This window comes from Onthophagus taurus, unplaced genomic scaffold (assembly GCF_036711975.1).
Source record: "Onthophagus taurus isolate NC unplaced genomic scaffold, IU_Otau_3.0 ScKx7SY_15, whole genome shotgun sequence".
Taxonomy (NCBI): Eukaryota; Metazoa; Arthropoda; class Insecta; order Coleoptera; family Scarabaeidae; genus Onthophagus; species Onthophagus taurus.
The window spans coordinates 6611815-6624556 of NW_027248940.1; the positions used below are offsets into that span (position 1 = coordinate 6611815).

The 12742-nt window shown below is 32.3% G+C and overlaps 1 long non-coding RNA gene across 1 annotated transcript; it reads right to left on the reverse strand.

Annotated features, from left to right (window-relative positions):
• Window positions 1–10929: 10929 nt before the first annotated feature.
• On the reverse strand, window positions 10930–11212 carry LOC139432365 (uncharacterized). Its single transcript, XR_011642174.1, has 2 exons — window positions 11102–11212; window positions 10930–11003 (listed from the first exon to the last, which is right to left on the reverse strand). It is a non-coding gene; the product is annotated as an uncharacterized lncRNA (long non-coding RNA).
• Window positions 11213–12742: the final 1530 nt, after the last annotated feature.

Genomic DNA, 12742 nt, shown 5'->3' on the forward strand with positions numbered 1-12742 from the left:
TCTTTATCACGAAAATTTACTAACTCGGATCTTAACTTTATTTCATTTATATGAGGACGTGGGATTAAAATCGCACCCCTGAGTTGATGGATTTAACAAATATGCGGCAAAATGTATGTCGCCTAGTGCAAACTTCTTAGTGTCTACCATTTTTTTAATAATATTATCCTCTTCGGATTCTTCGAAATTGATGATATTAATGTTGTCCATTAAAGTCGACTCCAGTTTTGTTAGTTCTCTGTTGACAATATGTATTTATGGTTCATTAGATTGCACTTTTATTAATAAGTTTATTATAAGTTCTAACAGCGACATCATATTTTGGATATGATTCCAAAAATTATCATCAAGAACTTTTTTTTTATTTATGTAGACTCAATTCATCGTGACATATCCTGTATAGTTACCACATAGACATGATGCCAATAGAATGCCTAAATTAGACGCAACATATTTTCAACTTTAATTTTCTTTGATATTTACAAAATGTGAGAGCGGTGATCTTTTATTTGCCAGTAGTTGCTCATCTTCGTAGGGTTCCAGCGATCTTGATAACGGTATTTCATCGTAAATTTTAAGAGACATTCTACTTCCCATATTCTTGTAGCTGCTCATTTAGAATGGAAACAATGTTATCATCTTTTCTATTGTGGAGGGCTTTTTGGGCCCTCCACAACTGCTTTAAAAGATGAGCAAGCAGCTAATTCGATATTTGTGAGTTTGGTATCAAAAGCTGGATCTTTCAATAATCTTCTTATTTGTGGCCCAACAAATATATCTTCTTTCAGATTTGCTCAACTCAATTTTTCTTTCAACTGATTGAAGGCCTGTCCTCTTTTATCCAAAGCTTTCACAAAATTCTTCATCAATCAAGTTGGACCTTAACTTGATTGAATCGGAGGCAAAATGATTTTGACGGGATTAACCAATGAAGTGTTTTTCATATTTTCTTTTGCTGCAACATATGATTTTCTTATATTCCATTTTATGACTGTAGGTGTGTTTAGTGTCGCAGCTGTTCTATAGGCATGAAAGTAGCAATATCTCGTGAACCGCTCTGTAAATCTGTAAGGAATGAGAGAACTTTTATATCAGAGCAAAGTTTCCAGCGCAGCCAGGGTTTCATAAGTTTCTTTCATGTTTACTGTATAAACCAACGGCACCGATGGGAATGTATTAGTTTCTGTATCATCTTATATCGCCAACCGGCAGCAAAAATATACTTTATCGCCAACCGGCAAGAAAACCATACGTTATGCTATCCATTTGCGGCAGTAAAGTGACACGTTGTGCTACTGTCTAGTAAACTGTGCATTTAGCGGCAGGTAAAACATTTTACCTGCCTCTAATTGCTGTAAGCGACAACCGATATTCCGCACCATATCACACATATCGTTAACAAAAAAGAAAGACGTGTTTTTTATTCATTAAATGAATTGCACAAGATTATGGCTTCTTGTGTTAATGCTGAAGCGTTTAATGATAACCTGAAAATTTGTTTTGCTGTTAATAATAAAAACTTTACGTGCCCTGTTTCATCGGTAAAATGTACAAAAAGAGAAAGAACCAAGGACCACATAGAATTTCTACATAAAGCAATACAACTGCAAGTCACACAGAACGCGTTCAAAGTTAAGACACCTAAGAAGTTAAAGAATCAACAATTTGAACTTGAGAAAAAGCTTATTAGGAAACAGCTGACTACAGACACAGACTACTGATTCACTACAGACAACAATCGACTATAGATTCCACAGTAAAATTTATTCATAGAAATATGCAGAAACAGCTCCACTTTATAGAGATCGAAGATATCTTGAACAAAATTAGAGAAGAGGTATATTACAGGACATTAAAAACAAAAGAAAGTAAACGTAAGAAACTACTTACAAGGAGACATCGCAGTTGACTCTTCACCAATTTTGATGAATTTTTTTATGGTGAATCTATATTGAATATAAGTAAGTTCCCCCGGAGCTTTTGATCGAATGACCCTTCTAAAGGGAGTTATTAATTTTTTAAAGTTACGATTTTTGAGAGTTGTTGTTATAAGCTATAAAGCGAAGCCGTTTTACATATTAGTCTATAGTGCAGTGAATGAATGCCGCGCTCCTGCGCAGGAAGCCCAGGATCGGGATTCGAAGTTTCAATTTTTTTTTTGTTTTACAATTAATTGTTTATTGTAATACTCCTAATCTATTGTTTTATTTATATCAATATATACGTAATTATATTTATATATAATTGTAATATAAGTTTACGTCCTGTTATATCCTTTGAAACAGAGAACACGTGTTATGAGGTTTTATTAAAAGGAATTATTAAAAAATTCCAAATAGTGATAATAATAAAGTAATTAAAAAATTACAATTATATATAAATATAATTACGTATATATTGATATAAATAAAACAATAGATTAGGAGTATTACAATAAATAATTAATTGTAAAACAAAAAAAAATTGAAACATCCGAAGAATCCCGATCCTGGGCTTCTTGCACAGGAGCGCGGCATTCATTCACTGCACTGCGGACAGATATGTTAGACGGCTTCGCTTTATAGCTTATTACAACAACTCTCAAAAATCGTAACTAAAAAATTAATAACTCCCTTTAGAAGGGCCATTCGATCAAAAGCTCTGGAGGAACTTACTTATATTCAATATAGATTCACCATAAAAAAAATCATCAAAATTGGTGAAGAGTCAACTGCGATGTCTCCTTGTTAGCTTAGTTAAAGACAAGCAAAATCATAACAATCAAATTTAATATAATAGGCAGAGTTTTAAGAATAGCAAGGTTAATTTAATGTAAAATGGTATCACTAATGATTCGAGTCGAGGAATGAAGGTCAATAATAATAGAAATACTAATCATTTTATAATTAAAAAATCGATAAAAACAACCCCGTTCAAAACATAAAATTAGCTGATTTAGATCTCACATTCGCACCGAGCTTCACAAATCTGAGCCACTCACAATTAACAAAAAACGACATTGATTTACTTAATTTAGGACATAAATTTTCACTACCACCTATTTTGAAACCCATTGCCTTAGCTATTACTATGGAATCCCAACTAACCAATAACCCTTTCAGAAGGGACATACTTAACGATAATTTCTACAATATATACAATATTAATAGCATAGGAAAGAATACTCAAAGAGAATATAAATTTATACAAACAAACCTTAAAAAATTAAATCGGAAAATAAACAAAGACAACCTTATTATCACTTTGGGAGATAAAAATGCAGGTTTAGTGTTAATGAATAAGGGTGAATACATAGAAAAAACCGAACACTTTTTCAAAGAAAATAATATTACTTCAATTAATTATAACCCGACATTAACATTTAACACCAGTTTAAAGAAACATATTAAAGAAAGTAACGTACCCAAATTAAATATTAACACTTACTTTTTATTACTGAGTAATGAATCCGCTAGCACCCACTCTGAAAAGTCTAATTAAATTACACAAACCCGATAAAAGCATAAGACCCATAATTAGTAATAAACAAACACCTTCGGAAAAAATTGCAAAAAAACATCAACAGTTCTTATATCAAATTTTTGAAAGTCAATTCACACATCGTGTTAAGAATTCAGTAGATTTAATAAACAAAATTAAAAACATAAAAATTGAAAAACATACAAAACTTATTTCTTTTGACATCAAAAACTTATACGCAAATATTCCGATATCTAACACCATCGACATTTTCATTTTCATTTTTCATTCGACATCAGAATTTTTTCATACTCAACAATAAATATTACAAGATGACTGACGGACTATGGCTCTATGGGTTCACCGATATCAGGGATAATCGCTGACATTTTTGTCAATTGGTTCGAACGGAAGCTGTTTTCAAATAAATATAGCACTTTCACCTGAGACATAGCATTTTACGGTACACAAATAAAAATGAGGAGTTGATTTTAACACCGTTTTACCTCTTTTTCGTGTATCCCTCGCGTCCAACGGAGTACGGTGTAAATTCTGAATGGAGTGAAAATGAACGGTGGAAAAACAACTCTTTTGAGTGTGGAGTTTACGTCAATCTCGGAGTTATTAACCTTCACCCAGACGATGTAATATTGACACATTGTTGGAGTTGAATTCGCTCTCAAAGGGTCTTGTTGTTAATACTGTAAAGTATTTACTTGTATACCATGAAGATATGTTATAACACCTATAGCGAATGTTAAATCAACACCGCAGAGAATTTGAATTAACAATTTTACAGTGTTGAAATATAGAGGTAAATCTGACAGGTGAGTACGCAGGTAGGTATGCATAAATGAAACAACTTATTCCTAAAAACATTTTTTATTGTAGGTACAGCACCAATACTATTATGTATATACAAGTACTGTACTAGTACTACTTATATACTAAGACTTAATATGTAGTTTCAATATAAACAAACATACTTTTGCCAAATGTAGTTGTTATTGCGTGACATATCAGTGAAATGTTGTGGTTTATCTACATTCTATTTTATTTAATAAAAAATTTTTTAATTAAATCAAGAAAGAAGTTTCAAAATCGTCTTTTAATATAAACAAGTATAATTTTCCAAATTAAAATATAATTTCATACCTTGTCACAATATAAACGTTTGCGTCATTGTATGCGGGATGACATTCATAAGGCATGGGATGAGAAAGTTGATCCAAACGTATCAGCCTTTCAGTTTTATTTACGCTTTCGACTATTTTGTAAGCTTGTAAGTACTCGAAAAATAGTATGGTATCCCAATTTTGACAAACAAAATAAAAATTGTTATTAAAGCTAAAAATGTATTTAATTTTAACAAACATAGGATAATTGTTTTCAGTTTTTCCATTTATTAAATAAAAACCAATTCGATATTTAATACCATGGTTCTTCAACCATGCGGAAAAAAGTAAGTTTCCATAATCGACATATAAGCTAAGAAACTATTCCTTAGTGCTAAAATTTTCAGTAACTTTTTTTTTGGGCCAAGGATCGGAACATTAGAAACCAAATATACAACACTCTTAAAAAAATTTCCAAAATTAACGTCTACACCGGACTTTACAAAACCAGTTGGACATAACACTCGACACAGAATTGTTACCAACTCACACTTACCGTTTTGTCGTCCCCGACGTTTAGACATGCACAAACACAACATCGCAAAGAAAGAATTCGAACAAATGGTGGCATTAGGAATCTGCCGACCCTCTTCTTCTTCTACAGCGTCGCCTCTTCACATGGTTCCTAAGAAAGATTCCAACGATTGGAGACCATGTGCAGACTACCGACAACTCAACAACATCACAGTTCCAGATCGTTATCCTCTTCCGCACATTCAAGATTTTAACTTACATTTACACAATTGCAAAATTTTTTCAAAATTAGACCTGGTACGAGCTTATCACCAAATTTCTGTAGAAGAAGGCGATATTCCTAAAACGGCTATCACTACACCGTTTGGTCTGTTCGAATTCACGAGAATGCCTTTCGGTTTACGTAATGCGGCACAAACCTTTCAAAGATTCATAAACGAAGTTCTATCTGGCTTAGATTTCCTATTCGTATATCTAGATGATATTCTAGTAGCCAGTCGCAATGAAGAAGAACATTATCTTCATTTACAACAATTGTTTGAGAGGTTAAGCTCTTGTAATATTAATATACAACCAACAAAATGTGTTTTTGGAGTTGCAGATTTAAATTTCCTAAGTCATCAAATTTCTGCTGAAGGCGTTCGCCCTTCGCAATCTAAGGTTAATGCCATAACTGAATTTCCAAAACCAACCACACTAAAACAATTACAGCGATTCTTAGGAATGATAAATTTTTATCACAGATTTTTACCAAACATCTCAAACATTTTAGCTCCTTTACATCATTTATCAAAAACACTTTATTCACAAAAACTTAAATCAATCACCTCTTGGACACACCTTCACGACATTTCTTTCACTACAGCCAAAGAACTTTTATCAAAATCCGTCACTCTTGCACACCCATCACCACAAGCAACTCTTTCACTACAGCCAAAGAACTTTTATCAAAATCCGTCACTCTTGCACACCCATCACCACAAGCAACTCTTTCACTGACGACAGACGCCTCAAGTAAAGGTATAGGAGCAGTTTTATCACAGACTATAGACAATAAAACACAACCTTTAGCATTTTTTTCTCAAAAATTATCTTCAAGCCAAATAAATTATTCAACTTTTGATAGAGAATTGTTAGCAATTTACACTAGTATCAAATTCTTTAAACATTTTTTACATGGACATCAATTTGTAGTTTACACTGATCACAAACCTCTAATCAACACAATTTTTTCTAACACAGAAAAAACTCCACGTCAGACACGATATCTTACTTACATAACACAATTCACATCAGATATCAGGTACATTACAGGAGAATCAAACATTGTAGCGGACACGTTGTCCAGAACAAATATTGATTCTCTAAATTCACAGTACCCTGACACACAAACCTTAAAAAACGCGCAATTTAACGATACAGAATTAACACATTTACTAAACAAACAATACTCAAAGACACAAACTACTAAATATAACCTATCGCAACAAACAACATCACATTCAGATATAAAGCTTTGGTGCGACATTTCAACAAACAATCCTCGAACATACATACTACAAAAATTTCGTAAAACAATTTTCAACAAATTTCACAACTTAACACATCCTGGTATTCGCGCTACTACACACATCATCAAAACACGATTCTTTTGGCCTCACATGACAAAACACATTCAGTTATGGACAAAAACCTGTTTGCGATGTCAACAAACAAAAGTTTAAAAGTACACAAAATCACCTATTAGTAAAATTCCGATACCAAAATTAAGATTCGACCATATCCACATTGATTTGGTCGGTCCTCTCACTCCGTCCCTTGGCTGCACATATGTGCTCACCGTAATAGATCGTTTCACGCGTTGGCCAGAAGCTTTTACTCTCAAAGATATTGGTTCTTCTTCTATTGCGGATACTTTGTTTCGGCATTATTTCAGCCGATTTGGCATTCCTAGCACTATAACCCATGATCAGGGACGACAATTCGAATCAAAACTCTTTTCAAAATTTCACACCCTTCTTGGAACACGTCAAATTCATACATCCACCTTCCATCCCCAAAGCAACGGAATTTTAGAAAGGTTTCACCGTTCTTTAAAAACAGCCATAACTGCCAGAGGTAACACTACGAGGTGGAACAATGATCTTCCCTTGGTTCTCCTAGGCCTCAGATCATCTCTTAAGGAAGACCTAGGTTGTTCATCTGCTGAACTTGTATACGGTCAAACACTTAGGCTTCCAGGAGAATTTTTTGTTAATATTCAACACCCTTTGGAATCTGATCCATTGCTAGTAAACTAGATTTACGAGAAACATTCTCTTGTTTGAAACCAGTAAACACAGTTTTTCATTCCAACCAAAAACCATTCATTCATAAAGATTTATTCATTTCAAAATTTGTTTTTGTCAAAATTAATGGGATTCAACCCTCTTTAACACCAAGATATGAAGGCCCATTTAAAGTGATAAAAACATTTCCGAAATATTTTGTAATTTTCAAAAATAACAAGGAACTAGCTGTTAACATGAACAACCTTAAACCAGCATTTCTTTTAAAAGAAAATTACATATGTCACCACAGCGAGGCAATCAATTCTCATAATATAAAAATTCAAAAAAAAGTTACTTTCAATTTTTAAATATGATTTCTTTTTTCTTTAACCACCATATTCCTCTTTTTATTAATCTGTATAGGAGGGGAAGTGGCTGTAGCATGCTGTGCACACGACATGTACAAAACAAAGGAGAACGTTACTATATAAAATAATTAATATTATTATCATTCAAAATAATAATCAATCGATTCTATCAAGCCTGTGAATGTAGTTATATTAGTGTAGTCATATTATTATTTATTAAAATATTAATTTATATTGTGGATACATACATATATATCCACAATTATTAATTATATTGCTTTGCCAAGTACTAGACCATCGCATTTGATGTTTTTGCTTAAAGTTTTGGAAATATTTTTATAGCATGTATTGTTTGGAATCATCTTTTTAACAACAACGTGTTTTGCTTCATAACGTAGGGAAGATAGTTGACACAGTGGACCCATCCGTAAAATAACGCCAGGGTAGTGAATCATCATATGATGTTTTGGTTGGAGATCCATGCCAAATTCAGCAATAAAAGCTTGGAGATGTTGTTCTATTAAATTAAATTAAATTATTATCAATTGAATAATTATGCTCGTCGAAATATTTAATTCTATCCCATAATTCTTCGTTTATTTCAAAAATATTTCCTACTACAAGTAAAAGTTAGTATGTGCAAGACTGCAAAAATCTAGATATTACTTACTTTCTGCTGCTACTCGTACCCACTTCCTTTTGTTTTCATATTTCACACTTAAAAATATCGTTTGCTCCATACTACGGACACGAAATCACCAATAGTATAAAACTGTATTAATTGCCTTTGCTCTGCTCAGTATGCGTATGTATGTACGATGGCGATGGCGTCCAAACGAACACAGATAGAACGTAAAGCCTACGTTGCGACCACATGGAACGCGTAACGGTCGTCTTGTCGCCACTACTACGCAACACGTGAGCGTATCGAGACAAAAGAACAGCCGAACAACAAGGATGAACGGAAGGGAACGGTCAAATTATACACCGCTAAGAGTTACATTTTCACTGTTTGCCGTTATTTTAACAATTTTATTGAGAAAGTAAAGAAATAAACCTGAACTTAGTTGATTCACATTCCCATTGGGTGTTATTCTTTTTTAAACCTGTATATAGTATTTAAATTACCTCCGAAAAGTGTTACATTTACAATTATTTTCTGAAATATTAACTCTATTCGGAGATGTTTCAACACCGTGTAAATTCACTCTGTAAAATTTTTATCTGTGTAGGATATGTGGACGATATCCTCATTGTTTACAACGGTAATCCCGCTAGGTTTCATGCCTTGAATAACATCTTCAAGAATATCTGCAACCTGAAGTTCACTAGCGAACTTGAAAATGATACTAAAATCAATTTTTTAGACATAACTATTCGAAAGGACTCAAGAAACAAGTCACTTAAATTTAGCATATTTAGAAAAGATACAATAACAAACTGCATTATTCCAAAGAATTCCTTTCACTGTCAACAACACAAAGAAGCGGAGTGCGGCAAGTTAGCCCCCCATTTTTGATTTTTAAATTTTTTATTGTTGTTCTAGATTGTTCTAGAGTTGTTCTACATTGTTCCAAAACAGCAAATCGAAAAAATAAAAACTCCGCGAGAAAACCGTAAAAACAGGTTTTTTACTAGTCACCCATTTTTGGAACAATCTAATTTTCTTTGTTGTTCTGGGTTGTTTTAGTTATTGTTCTAGAAAATCAAAATTATGGGATACAGCATTACGAAGTTATAACTAAAAATAGGTTTGGCCGCCGAAATGTGTAGTTGATTGCTGTGACCATAGTTTTTCTATTATCTGTTCCATATCACAAATACATACTTATTATAGCTAACGCAATCTGGAACAGCTACTATTTTCACTGGAACAACTCTCTAAAGGGCACTTTACTCTTTGAAAATTAAAGTTTTTGGAAGTTTTAGTCAGTAATTCTTGTGTCAGCGGTTTTATATTACACAATAAGAATTAAAAAACATGGAACAATCTAAAATAACTCAAACTTTGCCGATTCAAATTGTTCTAGATGTGTTTTACGTTTAACACGGACATTAATTTTGCAAAATCACATATTTTTTGTTGCTCTAAATTGTTTTTATTGTTCTAGGTACTTAAAATGTTTATTTAATCACTGCGGCTTTAGTTCTTTTAAAGTTTCATATTAAAAATTAGTACTTACTACAATTAAAACAATTCAGAACAGCTGTTATTTTCCCTAGAAAAACCTTAAATTTGAGTTGTTGTGATATCGGACAGGTTTTGTTTAATCAGTGAACCCAACCTTTAATATAATAATAGTATTAAAAATTTTAAAAATATGGAATAATCTGACCATCCTAATTTTCTAAGAATCACAAGTTTCACCTTTAAACTTATAATAGTAAAACATAAGTTGCGATTTAAAGTGTATTTTATTTTGTATAAACTAAGTAATAAACTAATAAATAAACTAAACTAACAAATAATACAATAACTATTCGATCAGTATTACTATATCAGTACAATAACTTATTCTAAGGTAAACTATAACTAAGTAAACTAAATTATATAAATAAACTAATATCATGGAATAATACGGTTACATCACTTTGCTCATTTATAAACATATATGCACATTTGTGCATTTATTTCAGTAGCTTCTTCAACTTGTAAGGTTACTTTTCGTAAGTCATTAAATAATATCCAATTGGCATTGTTGGGCACAAATGCCGGGTAGTGACCTACATCATTCAAAGATTGAATACCTTCATAACTGACGATATCTGCGAGGATATAGAATTTGTTGTGGAGTTACAAAGTGCGTGCGTAATCACTCAATTTTGTTTTATTGTTCTCTCCATTTGTTGTTTCTATAAACAGACCACATTCTTTTGCAATTGTTGCTTAGAGTTTGCATGTAGTTTTATATTACTTGCTTTAGCTGTGCATAGCCAAATATTGTTACGATGTCAATGTCGATTGCTAAAATTATGTTTTTATGAAAAGTAACGTTTAAACAATTATTGCAGTTTTTAGTCCTACAATAACTAAATTCTTCTTTAAATAGTTGTGTGCAAAGAAACGCAATATTTGAAATAGCATTACTATTATCACGCCAGCAATATTCTGGCTTCCAAAATAATTTATTCCTGTTAATAGTTCAGCTCTTTTTTATATGTAAATGCAATAAAACATGTGTGTATTTATAGATGGATTCTTTTAATTTTAGCTCTACCGGTTTCGATCAATACATTTAATCATCTTCAGGAGCAACCTAATGTAATATAAATAAAAATCATTTACTAAAATTAACAACATTCAGAAATTTCTGTTACAATCGTTACATTATGAACAAAATAAAATGAAACTCACGTCAGTAAATATATTTTCAAAAGACATATTTGTTAGTTAATTAGGCTGTTATCCTCTTACTCTTGATATTTTAACTCTTCTTTTCCTTGTTACCCAGTTATTCAGAAATATCCAATAAACCTACCATGCAACAATATGCGCCATGCGTTTCTTTACTTTTCTTTTTGAGGTTATGTATTTGTAATGAAGTTAGTTGCTTTTATACATTTTAAATTTAAATTAATTTGTGAACAAAACCATTTAATTAATATTATCGTCATTGTTTAAAAAAAATATCTAATTAGTATCATGTTCAGTCACATTGTTGTGTCTTAAATGTTTGTGGTGTAATAAGGTTTGTCAAAGGTATAATATGTGGAAAATGGAAAATGGATCCTTTAGGAAAGGTGTAGATTTTAGGGTGACGAAGGGATTTTTGGTTGCCATGGGACCCAAAGTGCTGCGATGTTCCTATTGCAACCTTATAGGACATCCTCGTTCACTTGGGGGTGTTTTTTTTTTTTTTAAAGGGTGGGACTGTTAAGTTTCTGTATGGTACTAATTAAATTTCCTTGGTGTTTGTTGCATGTTATTCAAGGGCTAGTTCTGTATGGGTATTTTAATTTTGTTATTTTATCTTGTTTGTATGACCGTAATAATATCGTGTGATAGAATGGTGTTTTTTCAAACTATGGAACAGGAAGAAGGAATATGGAATAGTATAGGATAGGTGTGGATTGTAGTGTTATTGGAAGGAAATGTCTTTTTTTATATGTTGCTTTACTAGAACCGGGTTTTAAAAATAATTTTAGGAAACTAAAGCAATCTGTGCAAACATTCTCAACATGATTTCTAAATGAATTGTGTGTACGGGCAAATGCTAAACTATGAAATATACTGTTGTATGAAATATACTATCGAATCCGCAAGTATTTTGAACAATATATTTTTTATTTTTTATTGAAATAGATATTAATGAAACTTACTTATGAACTTATGAAAGAATTACTAACTGAAACTTCCAAAAATTTTAATTTTCAAAGAGTAAAGTGTTCTGTATAAAGTTGTTCTAGTGAAAATATTTGCTGTTCCGGATTGCTTAGGTATAATAAATATATATTTATTATTATTAACAATAACTAGAATAACTAGAACAACCCAGAACAACAAAGAAAATTTGATTTTTCCAAAAATGGGGAGCTAGTCAAAAGACCCGTTTTTTCGGATTTCTCGCGGAGTTTTTTTTAGAAAAAAATATGTGCCATTTGAAAAAACAAAAATTACGTTAGAAGGGCCTTTAGGCAACCCTGAAAAAGAATTCTGTTCATGTGTACAATGTGTCCCCCTTCTCACCAAAAAATGTTTACTTGAAACTTTTTTCGGTTCGAGTTTTTTGTTTTTGAGATATAAGTATATGTCATTTTAAATGAAACACCCGGTATATTATTAATATACATATATAATACTATAACAAAATGCATAATAATAATATAAACACCCGTAGGGGGGCTGGACTCCCACCGGGCGCGTTCCCAGGTGGCGGATAGGGGAACGCTCGCTTCGGCGAGTATCGGGTTAACCCGACGCGGACCCACCAGCCTGACTGCTATAGTCTGTTTTTTTTGCCAGGACCGGCAAGGCGCCGGCTTGTTACGTCTCTTG